Raw genomic sequence first — 17,534 nt, forward strand, 5'->3', positions numbered from 1 at the left:
CAGAGAGGTTAAGGAACTTTCCCAAGACCACACAGCTGTTCCGTGCTGGGCCAGGGCTCAAACCCAGGCAAGAGGATCCGGTCATTTGTAAAACCGTAAGGTTTCTAGAGGCAGGAAATGTGCGGACAGGAGGGCTTTACAAACACCAGACTGCCTTTGAGAGAGGAAGAATCTCATCTCCGTGTGCTCAGAGCCCCTGAAAGTCCCTGAGGCTCCAATTCCTCCAAGCCTCCCTCTGGGCATCACTTCCCACCGAACTTCCTCCAGAGGCCCCAATCTCCAGCGCTTGTTTGCAGCTCAAGAAAGTGCCCAGAGCAACCGATGACTGAGCACTCGGACTGTGGGTCCAGCCTGCTGGGAACTCTCCCCCGGCCACGTCTATGCCCCCGGCCACGTCTACACCCCCGGCCAAACTACACCCCCAGCCACGTCTACACCCCCAGCCACATCTATACCCCCAGCCACATCTACATCCCCAGCCACGTCTATACCCCCAGCCACGTCTACACCCCCAGCCACTTCTATACCCCCAGCCACATCTATACTCCCAGCCACGTCTACATCCCCAGCCACGTCTACACCCCCAGCCACATCTACACCCCAGCCACATCTATAGCCCCAGCCATGTCTACACCCCCAGCCACGTCTATACCCCCAGCCACGTGTACACCCCCAGCCACGTCTACATCCCCAGCCACGTCTACGCCCCCAGCCATGTCTACGTCCCTAGCCACATCTACACCCCCAGCCACATCTACACCCCCAGCCACTTCTACACCCCCAGCCACGTCTACACCCCCAGCCATGTCTATGCCCCCAGCCACATCTACACCTCTGGCCACGTCTACACCATCAAGCAGCACGTCACCTCCACTGCCCCTGCCCCGACGCCAGCCACCGCCCTCCCCACCAGCATGCCCCACCAGCTGCCTGCAAGCTGGCCCACAAGTTTCAGGTTTCCCGTGCGCTGCTGGTGAGTATTTATCATCCACCCCAGAGCAAGGGGGATGGTATATAAATATCCTTATATAAGGGCATGAGGAGCACACTCACCTGTGTGTGCGTACGCGTGTCTGTCTTTAAGCCCTATAAACCGTTCCTCTGCTCTAATCTGGAATCAGTGACCCATGATGAGGGCGGTGGGTTTGCTTGCAGACTCTCCAAATCCTACTCTCTCCACCAATAGCAAGGTCGCTGGTGTGCCCGCTTCCTCCATCGGTATTGTGAGCAGGCCGCTTGTGGGTTTAACGCAACAGGAGGGAAAGACCCATTTCTAAAAGAGAGTGTGCGAGCAGGGGTCTGGGCATCCTGAGGGGGTGTATTGAGCCCTGTGGCTCTGTTCTGGGGAGTTCTCTACACCACAGGGCTGGGGCAGGAGCCCTTCTCCTGGGGTGGCTGGGTTCGCACAGCCCTTGGCCTCTGTGGATCCTTCCAGCAGCTGCTCCTCACTGCTGGCCCCAAACACTCACACTAATACTTGGGGTCCCCCGGGGAGCCCTGACTCTCGTATCACAGATGGAAGCCCCCCTGTCCATTTCCCACACCCACGCCCGGGGTAAGAGGGTCCATTTTGTGCCAGCTTCATCAGAAGCATCAGAAGACACGATGCCTCATCCCAACAGAGGCGCCCTGGACCAACGCCCACAGATTCATCAGGACGGGGAGGGGGCAGGGGTCGGGGATTGCTGTGCCGAGTAACAAGCCACCCCGGACTTCTCGTGGCTCACTACCTGAGCTGGCTTCCCCCCACGAAGTCTGCCGTGGCCAGCAGCGGTCAGGACAGCTTCGCCCAGGCTGGGACCCAGAGGCCTGGTCTGTGCCCCTCTGTGGCCGCGGCCCTGGCCCCGAGGAGGCTGTGCAGGGGAGAGACAGCGAGGCCACTCAGAGGCCAGGCCATCACAGTCCCCCTCCATACCCTGAGAGCGGCCGGGAGCAGTGGGTATGACCCCAGCGGTGGGCCGTGTGGCCTTGTTTCCTCATCTGCAGATCTGGGAAGTGATCCCAGCTAGTTCAGGCGCGTACTGAGGATTAGAAGAGGTCAGTACACAGGCACGCACTGGGCGAGTAGGCATGGCGTGTGCGCTGCACGGCTCGTTACCGTGCTTACCAGCATTCCGGTCCATCCAGCTGCTGCCACCAGATGGGCTCACACTCGAAGCATTGTTTGGAGCAAAGACAGCACATTTTTCTCCTGCAAGATCCCCACCACGTGGAAGCGTTGGAGCTGTGCTGAGCTGCATGTGACTCTGGGCTGGCGGAAGCTTCCAGAATTCCTAGGTAGGCTCTTTGGGCCGGCCTTGGGGTACCGGGCTATGACGCAGCTCCAGCCCCTGCCGCATTCAGGATGTGGACGTTCCGTCAGCCAGAGGGCAGGTGGCTGGGCCGTCCCAGGGAGCAAGTGCTCCTGCTGCTATTCCAGGGGTGACTCCAGCCCCCCGGGAGCCCAGGGAGTGATGAAGACACAGCACAGTTTGGCCCAGCCCAGGGCTTTTGCCTACGGGTAGGGGTTCAATTTCATTACCCCAGCACTCCGGAAGGGAAGGAACTGGCTATTCTTTAAGGCCCAAGCCCCCAGGGATGGAGAGAGTGGGGAGGGGACCAAAGTGGGGGCCATACTTGTGCAGTGCTCCAGCCCTGGGACCAGCCTGCTCCAGACAACCTTGCCACGTCTGTGACATCCAACACAGCGGGAGAGCAAGGCGGTTCGAGGTCACACCTTGGCCCCTGTGGTCAGACAGTGACCTCAGGCTGGAGGGGGACACCTGGCCCCAGGCCACCAGCAAGGAAACAGCAGAGCCAGGCACCAGCACGCTCCCTCCCTTGAGCACAGTCACGAGTGATCCCATCAGACCCCATCCCTCTGAGTCGCTGTGGCCAGCTCGTTAAGTCTTACATCAGGGCTGGGTCAGTGGCGCTGTCTCTGGAGCCCAGGACGAGGCGCGCTCGGGGAAAGTGGCGCTAAGACCATCTGCACATGATCCTCCTTCTTCCATGAAGAGGTGCTCACTCCCCAGGGGTGGGGAAGACATCCTCCAGGGCGTGGGTGTCCTTAGCGAAGGCAGGGTGCTGGAACCTCCCACACTGTGGAGGGAGGGGTGGGTCTCACAGCTGCAAGCCATCGCCCCACACAGGGGTGCACCCAGTAGGCGCTTGTGTGAGTTTCCCAGGTTTGCCATGACAGAGGCTGAGACTTACACAGCGGAAAGGTACCATCTCAGTCTTGGGTGCTGGAGGCCCACGATCAAGGTGTCTGCCAGCCGGGTGTTTCCTTCTGAGGCGTCGGTCTTCTCTCTTAGGTGGTAGATGGTGTCTTCTCCCTGGGTCCCCACATGGTTTTCCCTCTATTACGTCTGTGTCCTACTCTCCTCTTCTTGTAAGGACACCAGTCCCATTGTATAAGGACTCACCCTAATGACCTCATTTTAACTTAATCCCCTCTTTAAAGACCCCATCTACAAATAGAGTCACACTCCAAGCTTCTGGGGGGTAGGACTGCAGCACAGGGATTTTAGAGAGGACAGAATTCAATCCATAACAGCACTTGATAAATTCCTATTGAGATGACGAGGATGGTGATGATGATGATGATGATGATGATGAAGAACAATCCGTAGATGCCTGGCCTGGGGATGAACACCTTAAATACCTCATTTAATTGTCTCACCAACTCTCGAAGAGGCCTTTCTAGGTGTAGAAACCAGAGCTCAGAGAGGATCAAGAACTTGCCAAGGTCACTGGCCAGGAGCCAAAGCCAAGACAAACCCACTGCAGTGCCAGGCTCTTATCACGGTGGATGCTGGTGTGCTGGGACACCTCCCAAAATAATAACCCAAGTACCCAATGTGCTACCATGGCCAAGCACTGTTCCGAGTCATTTACAGCCTCCACGCTATTTCATCTGCCTTCGTGATAATTGTGTGAGCTGGGCATCCTTATTCCTTTTTCACAAATGACATAATTAAGGCCAGAGAGGAAGTAATTTGATTAACTGCTTAAAAGAGGTTTAGATGAATGGGTAGTGGGTGGATGGATGGATGATTGGATGGATGGATGGATGGATGGATGGATGGATGGATGAATGGATGGATGATTGGATGGGTGGATGGATGGGTAGATAGAAAGATGATTGGATGGGTGGAACAATGGATGGATAGATGATTGGATCGGTGGATGGATGGATGGACAGATGGATAGTGGGTGGATGGATAGGTAGATGGGTTGATGGATGGATGGGTGGATGGATGGAGGGAGGGAGGGAGAGAGGGAGCAAGGGAGGGAGGGAGGGAGGGATGGACAGATGGGTGGGTGGATGAATAAGTAGATGGGTAGATGGGTAGAGAGAGGGAGGAAGGGAGAGAGGGAGGGAGGGAGGGATGGACAGATGGATAGCGTGTGGATGGATAGGTAGATGGGCTGATGGATAGATGGATGGATGGATGATTGGATGGGTGGATGGATGGATAGATGGACAAGTGCTCAATCAGGATCCATGTCCTAGCCACAAAGAATGGCAGGGAAGGCCTAGTGAGGTGAGGGTAATAGCACCAGTGACCAGCCTGTAAACGTTCCTGGATCAAGGGTTCTGGTTCAGCAGGTCTGCCCGGAGAGGGCATCATTAACAATGATGCAATTGTAAAGCAGCCAAAGATCAATCATTTCCGTGAAATATGTAAATATCTGGGCAAGCGACAAGCTGCCATTTAAGTGTCTTGGAAGAAAGAGCTCTTACACGGTCACCAGGGACTCCAGTTCACCAGCCAAACAAATGGCAGTAGTAAGACCACCAGGGGTCATGTTCACCCACCCAAGAGCCTGGTGCAGCCACTTACTGTGCTTGAGGCACAAGGTCGTTTCCATAGGAGCAGAAGACATCTCTGAGCCTGCGGGTTTAACTCACCAGCTACCAGTCTGTCTGTTAAAAGAGGCCTCCTGGAGGCTTCAAGTAGCCAGACCAAAATACACACAAGGTCATTAGCGTGATGGTGGCAGGAACCCGGTCTCCATGTTCCCAGGACCCCTGTGTCTGGCTGGGGTGCCAGGGCTGGCAGAGAGGAGGCCCAGGACCTCGAGGAACTGGTGGTCCCACAGGACCCTGAGTTCCTACAGCTCGACCATCAGAGCTCCGAGGGCTTCCTGGGCCCACCTGAGAGGGCCATGGTCTGGGTCTGGAGGATGAGCCAGAGGTGGCCAAGAGGCAAGAATGGGGAGTGTCCAGGATAGAGGCTGCAGCAAGAGCCGAGAGACGGGAAGGCCCATGTGGAAGCCAGAGGGCCCTCACTCCTGCTCCAGAACCTTCCATACCTGTAAGGCTTCCAGACACATGTTCACGCTACCCAGGCAGGGACACAACCATCCAGATTTGGGGTGGAAGTGTGGTCAACCCAGCTGGCACTTCGCCTCCCTGGGCTCACAGTCCCATCAGTAGAGGCCATCAGAAGCTCCAGGCCCCCCTGCCCAGCCTTCCCCAGCTGGGCCACCGCTACGCACAACCCCAGGCCACGCCAGTGACACTGTGTCCCCACCAACAGCGGTCTCTGGAGAGGTGCTGTGTGCAACTCACACAGCTGTACATGGAAGCCCTGAGATCAGCTCTGTCCCAGCTCCTGCAGCAAACCCTGCTTGAGAAGCCCCTCGCCGGGAGCCTCGGCCACTCCGGCTACAAGCAGGTTCGGGCACCGTGCCCAACCCCAAAGATGACCCAGCGCTGGCAAGCAGACCAGCATCCAGAAACAGCTTGTCCACTTCGGTGTTGTTTAGGAAAGTGAAAACTGGAAACAGCCTCCCTTCGGGCCACGGAAGGCTATGTGTGCTACGACACGGTACGGACTTGCAACAGATTCTCACAGCGCCATTAATGAGGCGGGTCCAACCTGGACACCTGGACCAGGGCAGATGTTCCCTGTGGACTGGAGGAGGAAGGACAGGCCGTGGAATCATGTGTGGCATATTTTTTGTGAAAATACACGCTAAATTTATAAGGTGCGTAGACGGAGCCCAGCGGTCTCTGCGCCGAGCCTGTGATGGAGACTCCTGAGCAGCCGGAGTCCAGAGTGCTGCCCGTGCCCTCTCCCTGGCCCGCATTTTCTCCTGATCTACGACGGGGCTGGCTAGCTTGAGCTGTTCTTCACAAGCCCAGAAGTGACCACCCAGTTAGAGGAGACTTCCTGGGAAGGTCTGAGAAGCACAAGCCCCCAGGCAGCAAGGAATAAATGCTGTGAGTGGGTCCAGCACAGTGGTGCCCCAGACATGCCGGCCTAAAGCAGAGGTGGACAGGGACCCTGAGAACAAAGCTGGCTGAGCCTCGGCTGTCCCAAAGCCACCTGCTCACCTGCTCCACGTGAGACCCCAGGATCCCTGACAGGCGCACTCACACGGCCAGGCTGCCCGGGTGCGCCAAGTGGGGCCCCGCAGCAGGACCTCACGAGGTGGACGCAGGCCTCAGACGTCTCCTGTCCAGAAGCAGCCTGGACAGCCTCACTCGCAGGTGACCAGGGTCCTCCCCAGGGCAGATGCCCTGCAAGGGACCAGCAGCCCCACAGCCTCAGAGGAACATGAAGGACTCAGACGGGCAATTTATCCCAGGGCTCCTGAAAGTGCAGATGACCAGCCCCACACAGGCTCCCAGCTCTCTTCTCCTTCATTATTTCCAGGAAGTTCCCTCCCATAGCCTGGCCCCTTCTGCTCCTGACCTCTCCCTCTGTGCCTTCCAACCTGGTGGCCCGAAGCAACCCCAAGGGGCTGGAGCCAGACATTCCCGTGTCATTGGTGCGAGTTGGTTTATTTTTTGTTTAAGATTTTATTTATTTGAGAGAGAGAGAGAGAGAGCACATGAGCAGGGGGAGGGACAGAGGGAGAGGGAGAAGCAGTCACCCCGCCGAGCAGGGAGCCCGACACGGGGCTCGATCCCAGGACCCTGGGACCATGACCTGAGCCGGAGGTGACGCTTCACCGACTGAGCCACCCAGGCGCCCCTTGGGGGGTTTCATATCTGCAGAAACCTTTACCTCTATTGTAGTCAAAAATAAAAATGAAAAGCCTGCTCCCTGTGGCTGTGTAGGAGTTTTTAGGGCCGTAAACTCAAAGATGGATGAGGACGGGGCCGGGCCAGCCCCCCTTCCCTGGTGTGGCTAGGAATCGGGCTTCTGATTACATTTCCCATTTGCAACTGGCAAATAAAATATTCAGACAGCCAAAGCTGAAGGTTCCAGGCACAGTCCGACCCGCGGCTGCCCTGCCCCCAAACAGGAAGGCAGGAAGACAAAAATTAAAATAAAATAAATGCCAGATAAATACAGACGTGTCGTTTTAAAAATTCATAAACACCAATCTCCCGTGCAATTTATTTTGGTTTAACTAGTGAAGAGACCCATCTAACTTCCTGAAGAGACGCCATTTAAGTATGAATTTTTGAAGTTGAAAATAGAGCTACCATATGATCCAGCAATTGCACTACTGGGTATTTACCCCAAAGATACAAAAGTAGGGACCCGAAAGGCTACGTGCACCCCGATGTTTATAGCAGCAATGTCCACAATAGCCAAACTGTGGAAAGAGCCAAGATGTCCATCAACAGATGAATGGATAAAGAAGATGTGGTATATATATGCAATGGAATATTATGCAGCCATCAAAAGGAATAAGATCTTGCCATTTGCAACGACGTGGATGGAACTGGAGGGTATTATGCTGAGCGAAATAAGTCAAACAGAGAAAGACATGTATCATATGACCTCACTGATATGAGGAATTCTTAATCTCAGGAAACAAACTGAGGGTTGCTGGAGTGGGGGGTGGGGTGGGAGGGATGGGGTGACTGGGTGATGGACACTGGGGAGGGTATGTGTTCTGGTAAGCGCTGTGAATTGTGCAGGACTGTTGAATCTCAGATCTGTACCTCTGAAACAAATAATGCAATATATGTTAAGAAAGAAAAAAAGAAGAAGAAGAATGTAGCAGGAGGGGAAGAATGAAGGGGGGGAAATCGGAGGGGGAGAAGAACCATGAGAGACGATGGACTCTGAAAAACAAACTGGGGGTTCTAGAGGGGAGGGGGTTGGGAGGATGGGTTAGCCTGGTGATGGGTATTGAGGAGGGCACGTTCTGCATGGAGCACTGGGTGTTATGCACAAACAATGAATCATGGAACACTATATCTAAAACTAATGATGTAATGTATGGGGATTAACATAACAATAAAAAAATTTAAAAAAAAAAAAAAAAGTATGAATTTTTGAGAAATCCTGTTTAATGATTTCCCAGGGTGTGTGGCTGGCGTGTCCCAGCAGGCTCCAGCATGGGGGACCCCCCACGGTCCCTGCGGAAGCCACCTCGCTCCGGGCACCAGCTCTGCTGGGTCCCCCGGCCGCCCTGGGAGCACCCAGGCCTCAGCCTCTCACTCCGCCGCACGGGGTGTCCTAGGAAGCAGCCGCGGGGCCCAGGGCTCAATGGCACCCACACGGTGCCTGGCACGGGGCATCCTACAGCGTGACCGTCCCCACGGGGGCGACACGTGCTTCTGCGGGAGCCGGAGGCCTGTCCAGACCTGGTGCCGTGTGGTTGCCGCTCCGAAGGCCCTCGCTGCCCTGCAGAGTGGAGCGGGTCGGGCACTGAGGGGCAGGCCCAGGACCCGGCCACGGCCGCCCCGCGGGGGTTGGGGATGGCCGACCTGGGGTGGCAGGGGCCACGGGCGCGCGGCGCGCTGTGACAAGCAGGCTCTGATGCCCTGTTGGTCAGAGCAGGAGCCTGTCCCCCGGGGACGCCGGCTCGGCGGGGAGACGCGTTGCTCCCCACTCGCTAATAGAGGCCTGCTTGTGCAGGAGGCCACTGGCGGAGACAGGCTTCTATAACTTAGTTTGGGACGGGAGGCTCCGGGGCGGCTGGCTGCTGACAGGCGTGGGGGGCGGGGGAGGCGGCGGACAGACGCATGTGGGTCCAGACCCCTGCGGCCCAGCTGAGAGAGGACAAGATGCAGGGCAGGTGAGTGGGATGGGAGGGATGCAGGGGCCAGCAGGGACGCCCAGCTGTGGGCAGGAAGCCCCTCATCGGTCCAGACCCGTCCATCCACACTATACCCTGCGCACCCGCCACCCAGGGCACCGAGGGGGTGGGGGCTGGTGTGTGACGGGCAGGGCCGGCCGGGGGTGCAGGCGGGCCTGCAAGGTGGGCCCCGAAGCTGCTCTCCTCGCTGATGCGCTGATCCCCTCAAGCTCCGAGCAGCCAGGGCCTCAGAGGGGCACCTCCATTTATCTTCTGTAAAATGGGATAATCACAGATCTGCCCCCAGCCCTGAGGGGAGCTGTCTCGTGACTCGAGGACACTGCCCTGGCCCGGCTGGGTAGTGACAGGGTCATCCCAGTGTTCCGGTTGCTATTACTCTCCTCTGTGCCCCCTCAGCCCAGCGAGACCCAGGGCAGGGGCCAGCATCCCTGAGGGGCCCTAGGTCCCATACCGGGGGATGGCCCTGTGCCCGATGGAGCTGAGGACAGCATGCGACTCTGGATTCCCCATGCTCAGGGAACTGAGGACACACTGTGCCCCTGTGTCACGCTCTCTGGACAGGACCCCCGGGATCGTGGTGCCTTTATGCAAATTAGGAGAGGTGGCCTCATCCCCCTGCATCAGGACTCCTGACGAGGGCTCCCCAGCTCCTCAGAGGCACTCCACAAGGCCACGTCGTGACACTTGTGGGCCCCGGCACCCCCTTCGCTGTGCCTATTGGGCCTGTCCACCCTGCCCCTGCCAGGGACAGCTGCCCAGCTTTGGCTCTGGAACCAGGGGCCGCTGGTCAGATAGCCCGGGCCAAGCCCACTCACGGACAAGTTTGCAAACACTGCAGCCGCTGGGCAGACGGGGGTTAAGGGCATCTTGTCAAGAAAGCTGTGCGTCTGCACCTCTCTGGGGCCCCCCCGAGACAGCCAGGCCCGGTGTCGGCCGTCTCCAGAACCAAGCCCACAGACTGACCGACCTCCAGAGTCACCCGTCTCTGGGTTTGGCTTTGTGTTTCCGCCCAGAAGCGGCTTAGGGGCCTTGACAGGCATGGGGCAGCCACAGGGGCAGAGGACCAGGGTGCTTGCGGGCCCAGGCTCTGGCAGTCACCTCCACCCACAAGGGAGGCTCTGCCGGGGGATCCCCACGTTGGGCCAGGACAAGCTGACCTCTGGACAGATGCCAGAGGTCCGCCCTCCTCAGGGGTCTGGCCTTTCCAGGAGGTGGTGTGGCTGAGCAGGTCCCTGCCTGGGGGTCGTGGGGCCAGGGGGATCCTGAGGGAAGGAGTCCCCCAAAGGCCAGTGCCAGCCTGGGTCACGTGCCCTCTGGCCCCTCAAGTTGCTGACAGCTTTCTGTACCCCGGTGGCACCTATGTGCTTCCTCCCTTTCCACCAGCCGCGCGAGGGTGCTGGGGGCAAGCTTGGGCTCTCCCAGCCTCGGCCTGCTCCCCCGTGGGGTGACCGTCTGGGACCCTAGGACACTGGGACATCACAGGCCATCTGGCAGCCCAGGGCTGGCATCAGACCCATGCCAGGCACGCCGTGATCATTGTGGAGAAGCCATCCCTTTACGTCATTTTACAGTTTATGTCGTGCTACAGTTTACGGAGAGGCCCCTTCCCCCAACCCACGGCCTCAGTGGGGGCCTGACCACACCTGGGGAGCAGGCTGGGCGGGTCCAGGGCACCTCCATCTTACAGATGAATAAACTGAGGCTCAGAGAGGTTTCAGGGAGGGTGAGTCCAGCCCACACCACAGGACCTGGCCTGGCTCAGAGCACACTGCCTCCCACACGTACAGCCCTCTTACTCACACTCACACGTACACACATGCACACACACACGCACATGCACACATGCGCACATATGCACACACGCACACGTGCACATAAACACATGCACACGCACACACGTGCACACGTGCACATACGCACACACGCATGCACACACACAAACGCACACACATGTGCACATACACGCGCGCACACAGTGCACATACGCACACACGCATGCACACACGCGCGCACCACGTGCACATACGCACACATGCACACATGCACTCATCCTAGCCCCACGGACAAGAAGGAGGGCCAATTCCTGGTCGGAACTGTGCTTCTCGCGGCGAGATTGAACAAATTTTGTGCCCTGGGCTCCCAGAATCCGGCAATGAGGGCCTCACACACCCCCGGACTCCCCCGCCTCAGGAGAGGGGGCTCTGTCCCCATCGTGGTGCTGAGGCCCTGGGCCGGCAGGAGACCGCCCTCCCCAGGCCTTCCGGGTGCTGGGAGCCCAGGACACAGGCGTGGGGCAGTGCCACCTAGCGGGCACGGCGGGGCCTGCAGGCGGGCCGGGGGCGGTGGTCGCCGGGAAGCCAGGGCCTCCGCGGGGCCCCTCGCCCACTCAGCCCTGCAGGAAGCCCCTGAGAAACGCCCGCGGCCTTGAAGAGCACCAGACAGCCCGGCACCCGCTTCTCTCTGGCACAAGAACCTCACAAACAACAAAACAATAAAAGGTTCAAGTTCGATGGAATCCCAGAAAGGTCTGCTCATGGGGCAGCCGCTGAGTGCTTGCAAGGACCAGTTTGGGACTTCCCTCCCTAATTTAAAACTTGGTTTTTCACAAATCTCTGGTCACGTGCCTGGGAGCCAGGGTGGGGTGGACGAAGCATTAGGTGCATCGAGGGCCCTGTCCCCTCCGTCCGTCCCAGCCGAATCATGGCACCCTGGCCACTGGGCGGGGGCAATGAGAAGGACCCACTCTCAGGTGAAAAGCCGTCTGGGTCAGTGTTGGGTCCCCCTACAAGGAGCTCAAGCAGCAAACGCAATGGCGTTCCCCTGGACGAGCCCTCAGCTCTCGGCCCATGGCTACAGGGCTGTAGGCAGCAGGGGGCCTCCGAGCCAGCAGAGCCTGGCAGGGAGCATTGGTCTTCACCCTGAGACCCCAGGCTCGCCTTCCCAGGACCTTCCTCACCACCATGATGGGCACGGAGTGGGAATCGGTGGCGGGCACAGCTGGCATGCCCCCTTGCACGGGTGGGACCCCCACCACCCTCTAGGGCCCTCATTCCTGGTGTAAATGTGAGTGTGCCCTTCAGAGACCGTTGCTGCAGTCCCAGATTTGCCCTGCCCAGCAGTTAGCGGGGACCTCAGAGATGGGGGGAGCTGATGTCAGCAGGCTCTATAGGAGAGACGTGATGGGGACGGGCCGGTTGTCCCCCCGTCAGATGGGAGAGACGAAGATGTTAGCACCACCAGACCGGAGAGCCCCCCACCTGCGGAGCGCCGCCCGGATCCACCTTCCCTCGCGGTCTGGCCCTTGCGTGGGGCTGGCGGAGGAGGCGTGGCCCATAGGCAGCGAACACTGAAAGTTGCTCCCGTCCTTTCTGTGTGTCGGGTCCTGTCGGGGCCACAGTAGACAGGCTGGTGCGTCACTTGCTTGATTAGGGACAAATGGATCGGAGTCTGAACCAGTGTCTCAGCCCCGGTTGTGGGAAAGAGGGGCTTGCCGAGGCTCATCGGTCCCCTTGCAAGCTGTGGGCCTCAGGGCCTGCAGAGATATGTGTGTGCGCCTGCGTGTGCATTTTGTGTGTGCACGTGAGTGCACTCAGGTGTCGGTGGGCATTCTGAGTGCATGTGTGCACATGTCCCCGCATGTGTGTGTGTGTGTGATGATGTGTGTTACGTGTGGCCCTGCGTGTGTTCTGTGTGCATGTGTGTATGCGTGCACAGCTGTGTGCATGCACGTGGATGCGTGTGTGTGTGTTGTGTGTGCACGAGCATATGAATCTCTGAGCAGCTCCAACTGGAGGCCTACCACCCTGTGCGGTGGGGGAGCTGGAGCCTGTGAGGACCAGAGTGCCCCCCACCCCATCCCCTCAACCGCAGCCATGGCCCAGCCCCAATCCTGAGCAGGGCTCACCCCACCCAGAGCCAGCCCCACGTGCCCCTCAGCCACTGCCCGTCCTCCCCTCGGCATGAGACGCCACGGGATCTCTTCCATGGGTTGTGTTTTCTGCACCCAGTTATGTGCCGCTGCAAGAGGTGGGGCTGACCATGCTGGGCAGCGGGGCCCACACCCCCCGAGCACGGGCCGTGCCCAGCCTTTGTCAGGGGCAGCCGCGGGGGCAGCCACCGGCTCAGACGTTCCCCTGGCGTCAGCCACACCGGAGGTGGGTCTGCCACCCGCGTCCATGCCCGAGCTTGTCTGCATTTCACTACAGTTTGGCTTCTTGTGCTCATGGCAGGTTTGAAAGGATTAAAGCTGGTATTCCAGAATACGCCCTTCACTACTTGTGTAAATAAAACAGTAGAATGACAAAAAAACAAAACCCAGAAGAATTGGCGGCACCCACTGTCTCATCTCTCACTGCCCCCTCGCTCCACGGCCCACTCCAATCTGGCTCCCAGATTCCGAGGACGCGCCGCTCCCAGCAGCTGCCCTGGCCCTCGGGACCCCTGGGCCACACCTCTGAAGTCCCAGGATGACTGCGGCACCCCCCCAGAAACGCACCCCTCTCCATGCGGGGGCGACCTTGGGGGATGACCCTGCACCTCGCTGCCCCTCCCCGGGCTGGCCTCGCTGCCCCCTCGACCGGCGCATCACGCTGGCCTTAGTCCCCACGGGCGGCCAGCCTCAGCAGAGGGCTCCGCTAGGACTCTCCCGCACTCCCACCCGCACATCTGGTCCTCCTCCTCACGAAGACCCAGCGCCCAGATGCCACGGTCCCACCACCGCCATCCACCTCCAAGGCCTTCGCCCTCCTTCCCTGGGCCCCCCCGCCGTCAGGGCCAGCTGCCTCCTTCTCTCCCCATCCCCATCACGCCTGCCCCCCAAGACCTCCCTGCTTCCACCCTGTTCCCTCCCTCCCACACAGGCCGTGTCGCGGCAGACCTCCCCTGCTGCTCTGCAGGGTGCCCCTCCGCTTGGGACACGGCCTGTGCCCTGCCGGACCCCACCCAGCCTCAGGTCCTGCTCTTGGCACCTCAGCGCCCTGCGGCCCTTACCCCCTGCCCCCCAACACTCACTCCCACCGTCAGACTCTGCTCACGACGTCCCCTCTGCTGGAATCCTCCCCCGGGGGGCCCCGGACTCCGGAATCAGCCGGATGCTCCTGGGACGTGAGGTCAGAGGGGGCTGGTCACAGCCGTCGCCCCATGGCCTGCAGCGCCCGTGGACAAGAACGATGCCTGCTGTGTCCCCAGCGCCACCTGCAGTGGGCACACCTGGAGCCCTGCGGACGCCCCTCACCTGTGAGTGAGCACAGCCCCAGGCCAGACCCACCGTCCTCCGCCCGCCGTCCATGCTGGACGTTTCCACGTCCACCTTCTCATCTCCGCTCTGACTGGGAATTCTGCCTCTGTCATCTGTCCAGAGCCCGCCCTGGGCCACCTCCCCAGACCCCAGGCCCCGCAGACCGCCTCGACTCTTCCAACGGGAAACGGGAGGGAGGGCCTGTGTCGGCCTCCCCCCTATGGCAGACGCGAGCCTTCTCCCCACGCAGGCCTCGGCGAAGGCCCAGGGCCCCCACACAGAACCTGGTGGGGCCTTATGGTCTCGTCTGTCTCTGCCCCAAACTCCCTTCTGCTCCTGTTGGTCTGTCTCCTCTCCCCGCCTCCCCCCCACCAGAGTTCTTTGCTCCAGGCCCCCGGGGGTTTGGGTCCTGCACCCAAAAGGTGCTCACTGCAGGTTTGTTGAGTGAGTAAGGGAGGAGTGAAGAGCCTTCAGACTGGAGGCCCAAGGAGAAACCTCCCTTGGCTCGGGGAGCCTGTGACAGGGCAGTGTGGGGGTGATCTCCTCAAATCGCCGAGGCTTCCCCTGCGTGGCCAGAGCTGCTGACCGAGTCTCGGCAAGAACAGATCCTGTCACTCTGGCCCCTGGTCCTCGAGGCCCCCAGCCCAGAGCCTGCCCTGCTCCCCTCCCCTGGGAGATGCGCCCAGAGAGCTGCTGGTGAGGACCCAGGGTGGGAGGTCCAGTCAGATCCCTACCACCAGTCCCAGGGCTGAAAACCACAGAGGGGGAGACTGAGGCCTGGTCCCCACTTGGGGCAGGATACAGGGGTGCTGGCACCCGGGCACTGCCCTCTTTAGGGCTCAGGATAAGCCCCTTGCTCCTCCCAGAAGGCCTGGTCACCAGTCCAACGCCTCCTGTGTCCCACGGACCACAGCCCTGGCAGGGCTCACCTAGCAAGTTTTTACACCTTCCCAGGTTCATCTGAAAACATCACAGGTGCCGATTGAGTCTCTGGTTCTCTGCAGCCCGGATCTTTGTGACCAAATCAGGAATCAGCAGGGGGAGGTGGGGGAAGCAGGGGAGACAGGGGGAGGCAGGAGAGATCGGGGAGACAGGGCCAGACAGGGAGACAGAGGGAGACGGGGGGAGACACGGGGAGGCAGGGGAGGCAGGGGGAGGCTGAGGGATGAGTCGAGATGACCAGCAGGCCTTCAGCCCTGCACACGTGAAGGCTGGGGTGCAGAAGGTTCTCTTGTCACAATGCACCCTGCCTTGCTCCACGGGGCGCCAGTCCTCCCAGCATTCTCCGGCCAGCGGGGACGTGAGTGTACGGTGCTTGGATCCTGACCACACTGAGGGGAGAGCACGCCCAGGGCTCCCCGCCTCTGACTGGCCACCTTCGGTCTACACTCATCCTTCCAGGTGTCCCTGTCCTGCCCCTGTTTGGTCAGGCACTGAGCTGCTTCTGCAGCTGAGGGAGAGCTCAGAGAGCTTGGGGGGATAGATTTGTAACAGTCCCCACCCAGGGCACAAGCTGGGGGCCCAGGGTCGGGGACGTGCAGGGGAGGAGAACACTGCCCCTGCCCCGTGCTGTGCCCATGTTACAGATAAGGACACTGAGGCACCTGCAGCTGAAGCAGCGTGGGGTCCAGAGCAAGGAGTGGGGAGGAGAACCCAGCCCTATGAAGGCCTCCTCCACCAGTGTGCTTCCTGCCCCAGCCCCACCTGCCCCTGAGGAGACCCTTCACAGCTGCCCCTGAGCTCTGGAGGAAGCCGAGGTCCCCCGGCCCCCGGAACGTCAGGACCTGGCGCTCTGCCACAGGCTCCCTCCTGGCAGGTGCCAGGCAGACTCCAGGAGCCCCCTTCCCGGGGTTCATGAAGCGCTCCTCCATATGTGATCCCATCTACCCACAAGGGTGCAAAGTTCTGTCTCAACCTGGCCGCCTGAAGCCCAAGCTGGGCCTCCTGGGGCTCCCAGGTGCCGAGCCCCCTGGGCTGATGCGGCTGCCCCACACGAGGAAGGGATGTCAGGGGCAGCCAACCATTTGCAGCCTCATCAGCTCACAATATGTGGGCAGATGTTCTTCCAGCTGTGGAAATCAGCTGCCCAGAACCATGATGCATTTGAGCTGTGCTTCTGCATAGTAGGTCAGTCCAAAGATGCTTATGGAACTGTGTGAGCTCCAGTGGACCCCACTGCCCTCATAAGCAATCACATGACCTTGTAAAAGAGTTAATATGTCAGGTCAGGGCCATATCTGGGGCTGGGATCAGGGCTCAGCCTGGGGCTGGGATCTGGGCTGAGCCTGGGGCTGGGATCAGGGTTCAGCCTGGGGCTGGGATCAGGGCTCAGCCTGGGGCTGGGATCAGGGCTGAGTCTGGGGCTGGACTCAGAGTGCAGCCTGGGCCTGGGGTCAGAGTTGAGTCGGGTTGGGGTCAGGGTTCAGCCTGGGGCTGTGGTCAGGGCTCAGCCTAAGGCTAGGATCAGGGCTCAGCCTGGGGCTGGGATCAGGGCTCAGCCTGATGGAGGAACAGGGCTCAGGCTGCAGCTGGGGTACAAAGCAAGCGCTCTCTGGCTGGGAGGTGGAATCTCTTCCTAGGAACAGCTAGAGCCTATGTGAGTCACGTGATCCTCTGTTGTGCTGGGAGCAGCAAGATATTTCCAACAGCTGCCTGATGTGATCCCCCGTAAAGCCATAAAGCAGAAACTGACTTTGAAATGGCCCTTTCTCCGCCTGTATCCTCGGACATAAATTTAAATAAAACGGCAATTTAAATGCCTGCGACACTGAGGAGGCGGCATGGGGCTGTCTCTGCAGGCTGCGTGGGGAGACGAAATGCAGCCCTAAACCCATCATCCTGGGCCACGCGGGTGAAGGTCGGCGCTGGGGCAGCGGGGAGGGTGGCCAGCCTTCGGCAGATGGAGCGAACATAGGAACCTGCTCCTTCCCGTCCAGGCCTCGGTCCCCAGGAGGACGGGACGAGCCAGCTGGGTCACCTTCTGGAAGGTGCTGCCCCCCCACCCCGGGTCTCTACCGCAGGACAGCAGGGGAATATACAATGTCGATTAGTACACCATCCGTGAGACTCACAAGGACGGAGCAGGTTCCCAGCCCACAGAAAGCACCCGTAAACTCCCCCGCCGTGTTTCTGCTGTGTCGGGAACTCACGGCAGGTCCAGTGGGTGTGAGCTCACAGGTGCACGAGGAAAGGACTTTGACCTGTGTCAGAGCGGTGCCCCCACGCCTGAGTGTGCGGCGGGACCCCCAGAGCCCTGGTCCCACCCCAGGGCTTCTGATTCAGCAGGTCTGGGGTGGGATCT

This window comes from Phoca vitulina, unplaced genomic scaffold (genome assembly GCF_004348235.1).
Source record: "Phoca vitulina isolate PV1807 unplaced genomic scaffold, GSC_HSeal_1.0 scaffold21, whole genome shotgun sequence".
NCBI lineage: Eukaryota > Metazoa > Chordata > Mammalia > Carnivora > Phocidae > Phoca > Phoca vitulina.